At 42.3% G+C, this 14,460-nt stretch overlaps 1 long non-coding RNA gene across 8 annotated transcripts in view; it reads right to left on the bottom strand.

Annotated features, from left to right (window-relative positions):
- The window catches only part of LOC135903540 (uncharacterized), a 616,847-nt gene that overhangs the window by 65,919 nt on the left and 536,468 nt on the right, over positions 1-14,460 (bottom strand). The window lies entirely within an intron of this gene.

Genomic DNA, 14,460 nt, shown 5'->3' with positions numbered 1-14,460 from the left:
GTAGAATTGCGGCCTGCGGCACAACTTCTTTGCCTCAAGAGCTCGGAACCTGATCCAAAGATACTGCGGCCGCTAGCATTTGAGATGCAACGACGACTACCTCTCCCTTCAGATACACAACTTCAAGAGCACCTGAATTTCAAACACAACAGGCCCATACTATGAATTATGGGGATAAACAATTAGGCCAGAAGACTACATGTAAGTGCCAAACACAGAGAGAAGATTGCTAATCACGAAGATACAAATAAACATCAGGCACATATATTACACTGATGCAATATTGACGGCGAATAAAGGGAAAATCAGACATCCACCCGTTCGTAGCAACTGCTACAAAAGAAACCCATATGGGTTCCTCGAAAGAAAAGCCTCATAGTTGAAGAAAAATTCGTCCTGGTCCGGGACGAATTTTTCTTCAACTATGAGGCTTTTCTTTCGAGGAACCCGTATGGGTTTCCTTTGTAGCAGTTCCTACGAACGGGTGGATGTCTGATTTTCCCTTTATTCATTACTTCTCTCCACCTTGCGGGTTTCCGCAGAACTACTACGTCAATATTAGCGGCGTAACAGCATATTCCACTGCATAAAATTAAATCCCGTACAAGTGGGGACCATTCCAAGACATCCTAAAAGTAGAAAAAATGAACTGAAAGTAACCAAAGCAGTATTTTCCCTGCATATTTGCAAGCTACAACAACCCGCATGCCTTCATAGATTCACCCGAAACTGTCGTGGCCTGAACATCACACAAGATTGCCAAGAAAATCGGAAGTCTGACACACGATTTGCAAACACATGGCCAAGAAATAAAAATACAGGATACATAACCATGCATATATTCCAGGACACAAGCGGGGTCATCAATCAGACGTAAGAACTGAAAACTGGACGAGTTGGCGTGTATTCATATTAACTACAGCGCAATAGATAGACAACGGACAAGAACGAAATGCTCTGTGTGTTCACTTCGTTCTTGTCCATTGTGTTTCTGTTGCGCTGTAGTTAATTAATTCATGAGGCTGCACAGGAAGGCCTGGATTTCACATCCGATTCTATGCAAGCACACACGCGCACACACACGCACACGCACACACGCACCCACACACAGAGAGACACACACACATTCATACACACACACACACATAAATGTTGCAAGGGCGCGTAACATGAACGCAGTATCAACAGTACGACAATAGAGAGGAATGAGGGCTGACTTCCAATTAAATAGCGTTTTCCACTTCTCGTGTCTGTGTCTGCACGCCTTACCCTTTTTTGAATTATAAACATTCTGAATCCTTACCAACTAGCTCAGCTCTCTGTCGTTCCAACTCAGGTTTATTGTAACAATGCGGCGATTTATACCGTTCACCAGAAAAAAAGGCAAAATTGGTGGTTGTTGCAACCAAACTCAAATAAATATGTTACAGAAAGAAAGTAAAGATAAAAATTCCAAGTACAGGGAAAGAATTATTACAATCGCCAATCGTGCGTGCCAGAACTTTTCAAGAAACACGGTTCTTATTCTGACTGACTGATAGCTTACTCATACAACCACACTTTTCCAGTTCCATGTCATGATGATGACAGTATTGATTGCCCTTGTCATGAACACTTTTCTTTGTTTTCTCTCTTTCCTGTTTTTTGTTATGCTTGTTTTCATCAAGCACTAGTTTTTATTACGCTTTCTTGCTGTACTACTTTCTGGTAACCTCAGTTAATCACTGCATTTTCACAATAAACATCTTAATTAGTTAGAAGTTAGTGTACACTAGCACCCCCATACACAAAACTACTAGCATATAACACATATGTCAGATCTGTATTAGAGTATGCTAACGTTGTTTGGTTTCCTTTCACCAAAGAACTTATTAACAAACTAGAAGCAATTCAAAGGAAGGCACTCAGATATATTTACAACAAACATAGGTTAACAGACTCACCCACAGAGTTGCTAAAACAGGCCGGTATACTGACCTTACAAAAACGAGCCAAGCTTGCACGATTAAAATTTATGTATCAACTTATTCATAATGAATTGAAAATAGACAGTTCCAAATACATATCTTTAGCACAAATACGACTCACCCGACATAAACATTCACTATCATTAATCGAACACCCATTTCATACGGAAAGCCATAAGCATTCTTTTTTCCCTTTAATGACACGTGAATGGAACAAGCTGGACCCTAATATTACAGACAGCCCATCGTTAACTACTTTTTTGACATTAGCCGAAAATGAATTGCGCGTTTCGCAATTATGATGTACTTGTGTCACCATCTATTTTTGTGCCATTTTATTTCATTAGATTGTGTACATAATCACAATTTCTTTAACGACACCTTAACCGTATCTTATGGATTACTACCTCTTGTGTATACCTCACTTTTATAACTTGTATTACTTGCCATTACTGAGTACTATTGTTGATTTATGCAAATTGTTTACTTCCTTCTTGTTGTAATTATTGCTTACCACCATTGATGTTTGACAGACTACCTCATTACCCCTTGTTACTCTTAAATTTAATGCTATGTATTGTGTAATTTATGCATGCCATTTTGTTCACCTTTGTATATTTTCTGGCTTTGATTACCTGTTGCTTTTTTTATCAACATTATTACAGAGTATAACGTTACTTTTATGCCTACTACATTGTCTGCCTCTGCTAACTGCATGTTTAATATGTCTAACCTTATTATTGCGCTAACTATTATTGTTACACTGCAAGATAACTATGTATGCCCTTGCTGTTATGATCCCTGATGGGATCGACAGTATGAATAAATAAATAAAATAATAATACCAACCATTTGTACGAAGTACTGTTGCTTGCATTCTTTTTAATGTTACTTATATATGCCATGTTCTATTACTGTGTCTATCATACTTTCAGCTAACATTGTGTAACTAGCATTGTATAACAGTGTTGTAACATTGTATAATTAGCTCGTAATATAGTTCCTCCCGATTTCTTGTATAACGCACTCCCACATCTAATGCCGAAAGACCCTGAGGGTAAATAAATAAATAGATAACTTTATCTTTTAATATAAAATTTGTTCGCGGCCGCTCTTCAGCGAGAGTACTCATTCGCGACAGAAACGCGACGAATGAGTTCAGCAAACTCGTTCGTTTGCACAAGTCATTTTTGTTTAATGGCATTATAGTACCCATGTGACAGCGTAGTAACGACAGCTAATGCAAATGCCATTAAATGCAAATCGCATTAAACTTTCTCGTGTGACAGGGGTAGTCTCATTTAGCCTATAATTTCTACAACATCATGCTCTACAAGACCTTGTAAAGAGGGAAAGAAACACTGCTTCGAGGATAAAACTATTACCCTACATAGTCAGTTATACTTATCAAGCCTTATCTGCAATTTACCATCGAGACTTAGCGACACATGTAATATAGAAAAAAAGATTTTTATCTGCTCGACCATAAGTAATAAAATGTTTAAGTTGTAAGCCTAAAGCACATAACTATGCAAAATAAATATAGGAAAGATCGCAGCATACTATAAACCTGTAACCACAAAAGTAATTCAATGAGCTTTTCCAGCAATTTTGCACCAAACCATCAAAAGGCTTACGTTCTCCTCAGCATTCTAGCTGACTGATTGCAGTAGCAGATTAGCCCCTATAGTAGATTTACGGAGAAAAGCGCTTAACGCGGGAAAGGCGAGAGACATAAACACACACTTAGTACTTGTTTTGTGCTTAGCCCGGCTGCTTTGTATGCCCAGGCCAACACTGCGCATTTCCTGTGTTTGGCGTTTCCAACCCCATCCGAATCTCTCCTCCGTGCGCTTCTCGGTCGCATATTGTCGCCCGACTGGCCGCTCGAAGCACTTTGCGTGCATGCGCGGGCTTCTTTCATGACCGGAAAAACACTCTTATATAGCACGTATAGAGCAACATAAAGCTGTATGGGGAGTTTTAACAGCGGAGCTGTTGAAGCTTTTTTTCATGTTTCTCTACACTTTTTCTATCGAACATTTTTCATGTAATTATAATATTTCGGAAGCTGCACAATCAATTAGGACTTTCTTTCTTTCTTTCTTTCTTTCTTTCTTTCTTTCTTTCTTTCTTTCTTTCTTTCTTTCTTTCTTTCTTTCTTTCTTTCTTTCTTTCTTTCTTTATTAGAACATAAAACATACAGTCAAATATTTTGTCAGCCCGCCAAAGCATGCCATCTACTAATTACCTAATTAGGCGGAACGAAATCAATAATTTGAGTATCTCCAAGTGATGGCGAACAATATTACCTTGGTTCTTTTCAGCTACATGGCATTCACACATCTTTAAACTCTGGCTAAAGTACTGGGACACCCTGTATACATACTCCTCTACTCCCTTCAAATGTTTAACGACGGCTGCATGAATTACGATAGGCATTGCGAATATGAATTGTGAGTGTTTATTTTATATGCCACTATGCTCGCGTGACGTTTGCGAAACCATCGTGACTCAATAAATTCATTTCGGAAATTATTTAGATGAAATGTATGCGAGGAGAAAGAAAGAGTAAGGAGAGCTGGCGGACAACTGAGATGTACGAGTTATACTTGGAGCATGCATCACGGAACGTTTTAGCCGGAAGTTGTTTAATATGAAGTGCGATTCATGTCATCCCAAACCATACTGCCAAGCCAGCCTGCTGTGCAGCTGTCAAGACTTTCCACGGCAAAATTCAGCCTGGAGTGCGTTGAAATGGCAGCTATATTTTTGTACTACCACCATTGCTGTAGGAGCCCGAGTTATTTCCACCGCTCACTGTGGTCCATAGTTAACGCCACCGTGGCCCGTAAGTTAACTATGACCCATGTAAGCCTGCATAAAACTTGTATTGAAACTATTTCGACAAACAGATGTGAAAAACATGGCCATAGTGATGATTTCACCAAATGCCTAGGCTGTGGAAGTACATCGGTACCATTACTGAGAAACTCTAAAACCAGGCCGGAATAGTCAGCAAGACTTTATACGTAGGCTCCTTGTGTTCACCTTAATCGTGCTTTGTAGCTAGACCTGCCAGCGGGTAAGTTGTAAGCTCTGCTATAGCGCTCAGTAATTGACCACATCCTGTAACGCTGGTTAAGCTTGCGGCGAGTAAACGCGCTTTAATTAAAACTTCGCTGCCCGCTAGACTGCGCCTGTCTGTTCTCTCTTTCACCAAAGTGCACTGGCAGCTCCGCAAAGTCGCGCACCCACGTGGCGCCTAATTGGGCCGTCCCGCGATCTGAGCCTGGGCTCCGGGACACCGCAACCTCTGATGCAGCTAGGATTAGAAACCCGCTCATCCCCGCAAGAGCGTCCGAACTCTGCGTTTAACTTAAAAAAGCGCACAACCTAGCGCTGCTAAACTGTTCAGATGTCAGTTTGAACCCATATTCCGAAGTGGAATATCTGTGTATATTGTGAAATGTGAGGTCTTGTAGTTTTAATGCAGCTATTGAGATAATTTTGGGGGCTACGGCCTTTGTTAGACACTCTTCTGCCTTTAGCCGCAGAACGCGAGACAACGTATGCATCTGAAGTGTTTCTTCAAGTAAAAGATTACTGCTTACCAGGTGCATTTGTCTAACAATAATTGTTTTCGAATGCCTTCGCTATTGTAGATATTCGTCAAAAATATTTAGGCGACAGTATGGCAATATTTATTCTTTTCCTATTTATTTTATTTGACGTTATATCTCCTCGGATAACGTATTTTGTTATAGCACGTATTAAAGAGACTGTAAACAACAACCACTAATAAAGGGCGAGCTTCGCAGTAATGATGAAATAAGCGATATTACTTTGTCATGCTATTGCGTAGTTACTGCATTGGCTGCGACACTGTAATTGCTAGTATATGTCCCTATAGGTATATGTCAGTCAAGCACTGATGTCCTCGCGATGACCACATGATGACCTTGGGCCTTACTTCTGTGAACATTGCGACAACACTGTACCTATGCAGGCATAGATAGGGTTGGTGCGAAGGACTATTCCTTTCGGGCATTTGGCAGTATCGGCTGCCAGACCACCGCCAACATCGTAATTCTGAGTGCTCGAAAATAGTTCAAAAACAGTGATAGCTAGGTTCATGCATATATCGGCAAAGTCAATAATGAATCTACTCATTCAGATTCATTCAGACTCAGAGGCAGGCATAGGTCGAAGCTTGAGCGAGATTTTTTAAACAAAGGACTAGTGTCTATCAGATTTCGTTATGCTTGTATTAAATGCCAGGTAATATACGGAGTTTTTTTCTAGGCCATACAAAATTTTCAAATGTCCCCTGCGGTTGGATTTCTCGGAGCGGCGGACATTACTCGATGGGAAATTGAAATGAATACTAAACAATTTCATACCCCAAGAGGTATGGCCACTTAGCGCAAGATCGAAATAAAAAAAAAAGGGGGGGGGGGGGCACCAGGTGCGCGCTCTGCCTTTAGGCCACTTTTAGTTTCATTTCGCGGTAAGTGGGTATTATTTTTCGGTCTGAAATAGATCAGCATTTACCGACTAGCCCAGCAACACCTACTACTGAGTTGAAATACGTATTCGACTAATTTACAAAATTAACAAAATTCATGATTTACATTATCCATTCAAAATTTACGGCCCATATTGTTATTTATAATTATAGTCGGTGAGGTTGCAAGGCACATCCACTTGAACTGAATTAGAAGCATCACACAGGTTCTGAGATTTCCGCATTATCTAAAGAAAAAAGGAATACGCGTAAATATGAATAACATTACATGGTAAATTGTGCATGTACTTCGGTGCGTAATGGCAGCTCACTGCATCAGGTAAACAATGTTGAAACAATATATGGTTATTCCAGTACTTCACGGAGTGTGTCGTCACCACGTCCCCACGGCACGCAGGGATACGAGTTTCCCGCAACTGAAGCAAACCGATTAGCTGGTCCGTTCTGACGTAACTATATATACAGATCTGAGTCGTAATCAAACAAACTCTTTCACAAAATTGAAATATCACAAAAAATAAAAGTTTTGTTTATTGTTTGTGTGTAACTGCTGCAGATAACCTATTCGGAGACACGTGCGCATCTCCGCGCATGCATCTATGTTCCCTCTTTCCTTCTTTCTCTCTTTTCTCTTCTATATATATTTCCGAGCTGGAAATAAAGCGTCGTCTTTTTGCTCTGCGAATCAGCCTGGATTTCATCGCGTAGCTGCCGGCCTTTGGCCGGTAGAACGTAACAGTAACACTCTTCTTGAAATGGTTAAAAGGACTTATACCAATTTTTGGTGCCCATATTTGATAGTGCAACGGAAAGTTTATTAACTAGAGTGTCCAATTACACAGCGATAACACGAAAAAATACAATGGAACATTTTTTTATCAAAGATTTTTTTTAAATTTTCAGTGAGGATGTAGTCGTTTATTGGAAACATGCTGGAAACAGTGATAGGTGAGCGCGATAATGATAATACGCTGGCATTGGTGGTAATTAGACATGTGAGGAAGTAGCTGTAGGAAAATATTAATTGGTTTATCAAGCCAATGTTCTTGTGATTCACTTTTACAGCGAAGTTGTATATGGCTAATCCGGCAAAACTTCTGCGTCCATGCGTGTACACCGTCGCGTCGCCAAAGAAAAATTTTCGTCTCTAGAGTTAGTGTAGAAGAGAGTCTAGTCTTGTAGGTTCATTAGCATAAGTGTCAAAACCTATGATGGATGGCCCATTGGTCCTCCCAGTGCGCTCGTCGCAAGCGTCAAGTCGAGTAAATTATGACCCATCGTTCTCGGCGCGGCGCTACGGGGCGCGCCGCCATAGCAGCCGTTTCCTTGCAAAGGCCGTGATCAACGTAGACGTAAGCATCGTCCAATGTGTATTCGTCTATATGTAATGTGTCGCCTGGCGGCCTTATTGGCAGTTGTTCTTGAGCGCTTCCATGGGACGAACGCGTTGCGTGCGCACGGAAGAGGAGCACCGTGTCCTTCTAGAACGGCGACGGAAGCAACTGCGAGAACGGGCGCGCCGGTGGCCGGAAGCCGCAAAGTCCGATCGCGCGTCCGTCAATGGCCCATCGTGTGTGCCGACCGACGAAGACCCACAGCGTACCCGTCAAGAACGGCGGCGTGAGCTAGAACCTGGAATGCTAGCGCCGGCAGCTGGACGCCGCTAAGGCACGTCGTAGCAATCCCCTACCCGCCGACGATCCGCAGCGTTCCAGGGAGGAGCGGGCACGCGAGCAGAACCGGGAACGTGAGCGCCGGCGGCGGCAGCGCAGCCCTGGCGAGGCGCGGGCTTTAAATGCATATAGCGTGTAGTCATACATATACAGGGTGTTCCAGCGAACACTTTCAAAATTTTTCAAAGGTTGCCTCTGGCAGAGGGCTCAGTTCTAGTTTATGAGCCGGTCTACGCGAAGCGGTGGACACCACTTGCACAAAACATTGAGATGCAAAATCGACTAGTTAACAAGAATTCACTAATGAACTTTTTAGCTGATTATCTTATGACCAATATTGCAATTTACAAATTCTAGCAGTAGACTTCGCAAGGCGGATCCACTTGGGACGAATTCTCGGGATGACACCAGTTTCGAGATGTAAATTGCCAAACTTTGCGGGGAAATCCATTGGCGTTCCAGTTACTTGTGAGCTTAGGTGCATGAAACGACGTTTTGTTACCATACTAACTGCAACGCCAGTGCATTTCTCCGCGAAGGTCGGGATTGATATCTTGAAACTGGTGTCATCTTGAAAATTCGTTCCAAGTGGATCCGTCTTACGAACTCCACGGCTACAATTTGTAAATTGCAATACGCACCATAATGTAATTAGTTAAACTTAATTGGTGCATTTTTGTTAATTAGTCGATCTTGCATCTCAATTTTTCGTGCAAGTACTGTCCGCCGCTTCGAGTAGACCAGCTCATAAATACAATCGTGATATCGGTCACAGGCAACTTTTAAAGAATTTTGAAAGTGTTCGCTGAACCACCCTGTATATAACTTCACCATAAGCTTCTCTGGTCGTATTTCTTCACAGAGTGGACATGTCGATGAATTTTTACTCACTCGTTAAATCCTTCCTACAAAAATAGCTACTTGCTTTGGTAATTCCATGTCCAACTGCTTGGTAACTCACAAGTCAAGGACTTTTTTTTAGCTAAGTCAAGTCTTATTATCGAAAGCGAAACGACGCTTTTACACGTGATACGCTGTTGCGATCGTAGCCACTCATGCACTTTTGATTTCCGAAACATATAATGTAATGTAAGTACCTAATATTATAATAATTGAAGTTTTGAACAATAAGTATGCCGTGCTGAATAACAGACAACTTACATACATTCACCTTATATACTACATCCAAAGTACCAATACTTCACCACCAGTTGGCGCCACTAACCGTCTTTTGCAACTTTCTGCGGTGATTTAAAATTGTAATTCGTACTTCAATCGCGAATAGCAGGCTCGATCTTACCACTTTAAGTCATGTTATTTTCATTTCCGCCAACATTGCAGAAGACGTTATAGCCTGTGTAAGTACCCTTACCCTTTTTTTTAGTATATAGCACAGTGTTATTCTGAAAACGGACATCATGCAAACCATCACTATTTTAAGTAAGATGCAGCGCACAGCAATACGCTCAGCTGAAATTAATGTCTCTTTCAATATTCCGGAGCTAATATATGGGGCTCCATGCACGTGTTCTGCATGATATGTTCCTAGTCAGCTGGCACAAATAATGTGAATAGTATCAGGTTTCTCTGGTTCTGCTTTCTTTCTTTACGAGTTTTTTTCTTCGTTTATAATTTCACGATCGGGTGCCTCCACTTGGTCGCAGGATACAGCGACCCAATGAACGTCCGATGCTGCACACAGACGCTGGCGCTTTTTGGCTGACGCATTAGTCTTGCTCTATGAGTTGTCCACCCCATTGCCTGAGGGGAACCGCCTCTTTTTAAACCATGCTATTCGACTCCATCAGGCGTTAAATATGCAAAACTTAATTTTTTCTTCTTAGGTCGAGGGCCCTAACAATGAACGCAACCACGCAAACAGCTAACCTTGTCACCGCTACGGACGACAAAAAAAGAGCAACTACCTTCCGGATAACATGCGCCTGACGTTGACGTGTTCTACCACTACAATCATTGTTCCTATGTTTTCGTAAAGAAAACAAAAATAATTGAAAACAGAAGTAGAGAAGAACTTTGTACGCAAGTGCTCCAATTATACGCAAGCTTTCTGATAAATTTTAGAGCTGCCGTTCTGTTTAGACAGGGCAGCAATTTTCAACGATACTATTTTGCTTTTTTTTTCATTTTTGTACACGGCATAGCTGCTTATATTGTTACCGAGTGCAATCGTTTTTAGGCACTGTAATATGCGAACATATTAGCATGCACTAGTCTGTAACTAAATACATAAATGGTAATCCACTCGAGAATAGAGCGAGCAATCTCCTTTGTTGACAGACGGAGCTTTTGGTAGCGTGAAAACGAGTACACCATGCTGCACCGAATAAAGAAAGGGAACGAGGTACGGGCATGCTCTCGTATAGAGAGGGCGGAATATAGAATAAATGAGGGAAAGTATGGGTGCAAGAAGGACGAGATTAATGATTCATTTTGAATGTCTGCCTTTTACGCCTTTTTTACCCCAACAACAACAACGAGCGTAGTATTCACCGGAGGAGAGATGGAAGAATGAAACCTGAATTTGCAGCTTGAGATTGAAACGAGAAACAAAACAGACAACTCGTTTACTGATCTGTACTATTTAAGGCAAGACCGAAGGTTCAGTCTTTGGACAGCAAGGTAACATTTCCTAGAGCCGGTCTAGCAAGCCGATATCCTGGAGGTAAAAACGGAACGTCAAAAGCTTTCGCTTCAATGCGAAATAATAATAATAATAATAATAATAATAATAATAATAATAATAATAATAATAATAATAATAATAATAATAATAATAATAATAATAATAATAATAAAGCGTAGGATATCAACTGCCTCGAAGCGGCAGTGAAGTCTGAGAAATTCTGTCGGTTTGACTGCGAGAATAAATTCGTTCCCTTTCCATAAGGTGTTCGTTACCACAGCGTTGAGAAGAAGTCATCGGTGTAGGGTCACTAGCTGTCATGAATAAAGAACCGGGCTAGTCGGTCTTGCGTGGGCCTAAACGTAAAAGCGCCACTTGACACAAGGACAATATCTGAAGAGAAGACAAGCATAAGTTCTGCCCCTGCTCGCCTTTCGGTTTTCTTGTTGCCTCAAGCTGCGCTGTTTTATTTTGGTTGTGGATGTTTACGTGGGATAGTAAATAGACGGCGCAAGACGGCACTGACAACAAGGCTGATTGAAATGACGTGTCGCGCCGCCGTTATCATTCGATATAAATAGCCTGTTAGCTCCATGAAAAACCCTGCTTCGCACGGAAGTCTCAATTTCAGTACAGCAAGCAACAATGTTATGGTGCTGCAGCTCGCAGATGTCGGAAGTGCCCGTCTGGACGAAGAGGTACGAGAAGACGGATGAAGCAGGAATGTGAAGCTGTTGGCAAGTTTGCCTTTTACAATTTTAATACACCACGTTATCGCTTCTAGACTGTACGAAACACCCGTGCTGGCTTCACTCTTTCTTGAACACTCGACGCAAATCTCTAACTTGCGTTACTTATTCTTTATTCTTCAGCATCCGGGAACGCAGCTAGACCACAGTTACCACTCGGAAAACTTGGACTTGCGAGTGGTGCGTTCGTTCGCTGGCTGTTCTGCCTCAGCCAATTCCTGCTTACGACCATAAAGTGCGGGATGGAAGCCCCAGCTACCGTCTGGATGGGCACAGAATGATGAGATGCTGTTCGGACTCGCGATGTCTATTTCGCCGTCTTGCTGCCTGCAACTTTCCCTCTGGGTGTACCGCGCTATCATAACAAGGACTAGAAGGCGTGACCTCATGGCGCAGGAAAAGCGGCTGAGAAAGTTTCTGAGTGCACACCACGTGGAGGCAGCGAAGGAAAGCCACGCGTGCCCACTGCATTTTTCATGAGTGACCCGATTCCAACGAGGAACGGCAGAGCGAGTTCGCCGCACTTGTTCCGCTCCTGCTATCTACGAGGAAGAAAAGGAAGCGATAGATTGGGGAAAGGAAGTATGCATGGAGGGCCAATCGCGGTCGCCGAGTTAAAGGATGGACGGCGTGAAGGACGACAGGGAAAGGGAAAGTACTGCTACCTGCTACATTCTTCATTTTTATATCATTTTCTTGCATTCTTACACGCACCACGCACCAACATAGTCGTTCTTGGGAGACTTCGCAACGCAGTCACACCCTTTCCCCCTCTTTATTGTGGTTACACCCAAAGTCCATGCGCCATTTATGGATTCGATAAAAAAAAAACAAATAGCCCGCAGTAAAACATAACGACAGAAAGATTTGGCAGGCGATACAGCAAAAGTTAAGCGAACATTTTCATGCCTCTAGAGAATGCAGGCGTACCATGCCTACATTGACTCGAGATGCAGTGTGTGACTAAAATGCGTGATTCTGAATGTCACCCAAGTGTCACACGATTTAGGCAGTGGCAGAGATTACTAGGGCCTCAAACTGCTGCGCCCTTCTAAATTGTTCTTCTGGATTTTTATAGTAATGTAGCCATGCATGCTTTCGGTGTCATTTTTGCGTATTTTATCGGGATACCTCATATATGACGTCTCGCTGGAACCTAGCTGCGGTTGGATCGCCTAACGCCACCCGAAACATAGAGATTTAAAAAGAAGAAACAAATTTTTTCATATAAATCTTCCATTGGACAAATTCTATTGGAGGCTCTTCATGTTTTGGACTAAGGTTATTGCGTACCTTGCTTCATTTCTTTGCTCTCCTCCCATGTCTGCATCGATCATTTCTTTTCTTTTCTTTTTCTTTCTATCTTGCTTTTTTTTAGCCTTCAAACTTCACGGATGGCTTGCGACTTCTAAATTTTCACAAGCTTTCTTTTTGAAGTCTCTCTGTAGTACAATTTCAAACCCGTCAGAAATCCCGGCTGTTACGTTAGACGCGCAGAAAATATTGGAGAGCGCCACGACGAATGCTGAGGTCAGCCAGCTGCGGTTCTGCTAATAACGTGCTCTTATATTCCTATTTCTATGCCTCGTTTCAACAGGCACACCACTCCTTCTGCTCTCCGAAGAAATGGTTTCCTCTTTCTAGAACTGTGCAGCTGTATGTGAATCGATGGCTCCCTATCGGCTCGTTTCCGAATTTCTCCGGCGTTTCCTGAACATCGAAAAGGGATCAACGTGACTTGAAGAGAGTACAAAAGAAAGAATAACAATCGGAAAGGGGACACAACGTGAAATTCAGTTCCGTATTTTTTACGCCCTTTCTTTCAATTCCAAAACACTCACTGAATCCGCTTACCCCCTTTGAGCACGTCTCGAAATTCTTTATACGCAATTCGCTCGATATTTGGAGTTTGCTTTCACCATGGCTTGAGCTTATGTTTTTGTGCATTGGACTTAGTTGGTTTTGTGGGGGGACTATTTATTACATTTAAATACCTGGGCCCCTTCAAGAAAAGAACTACATATCACCCTAATAAAGAAAAACACATTCCTATATGACGAATATTCATAATACTATATAACCTCGTAGATCTCTCCATGAACATCTTTATGTTGTCATAGAAACTCATGCCATTGTGTAGGCTTATGACATGGGGCAGATGGGCCTTTCTTTAACAGGGCTGGTGCTTTAAAGATACCGGAAGTCCTTTTAATAAATTCGTAGGGATCTATGACAACATCGGTCGTTCGACAATGTGCGCGTTCCGTCGCGTCTCATCATCATCATCAGCCTGGCTACGCCCACTGCAGGGCAAAGGCCTCTCCCATGCTTCTCTAACTACCTTGGTCAAGTGCTAATTGTGGCCATGTTGTCCCTACAAACTTCTTAATCTCATCTGCCCACCTAACTTTCTGCCGCCCCTTGCTACGCTTCCCTTCTCTTGGAATCCAGTCAGTAACCCTTAATGACCATCCGTTATCTTCATTCCTCCTTACATGTCCTGCCCGCGCCCATTTCTTTTTCTTGATTTCAACTAAGATGTCATTAACTCACGTTTGTTCCCTCACCCAATCTGCTCTTTTCTTATCCCTTAACGTTACACCCATCATTCTTCTTTGCATAGCTCGTTGCGTCGTCCTCAATTTAAGTACCACCCTTTTCGTAAGCCTCCAGGTTTCTGCCCCGTATGTGAGTACTGGTAAGACACAGCAGTTATACACTTTTCTCTTGAGGGATAATGGCAACCTGCTGTACATGATCTGAGAATGCCTGCCAAACGCACCCCAGCCCATTCTTATTCTTCTGATTGTTTCAGTCTCATGATCCGGATCCGTGGTCACTACCTGCCCTAAGTAGATGTATTCCCGTACCACTTCCAGTGCCTCGCTACCTATCGTAA

Source organism: Dermacentor albipictus, chromosome 1, assembly GCF_038994185.2.
Source record: "Dermacentor albipictus isolate Rhodes 1998 colony chromosome 1, USDA_Dalb.pri_finalv2, whole genome shotgun sequence".
Taxonomy (NCBI): Eukaryota; Metazoa; Arthropoda; class Arachnida; order Ixodida; family Ixodidae; genus Dermacentor; species Dermacentor albipictus.
This window is presented reverse-complemented; position numbering and strand designations above follow the sequence as displayed.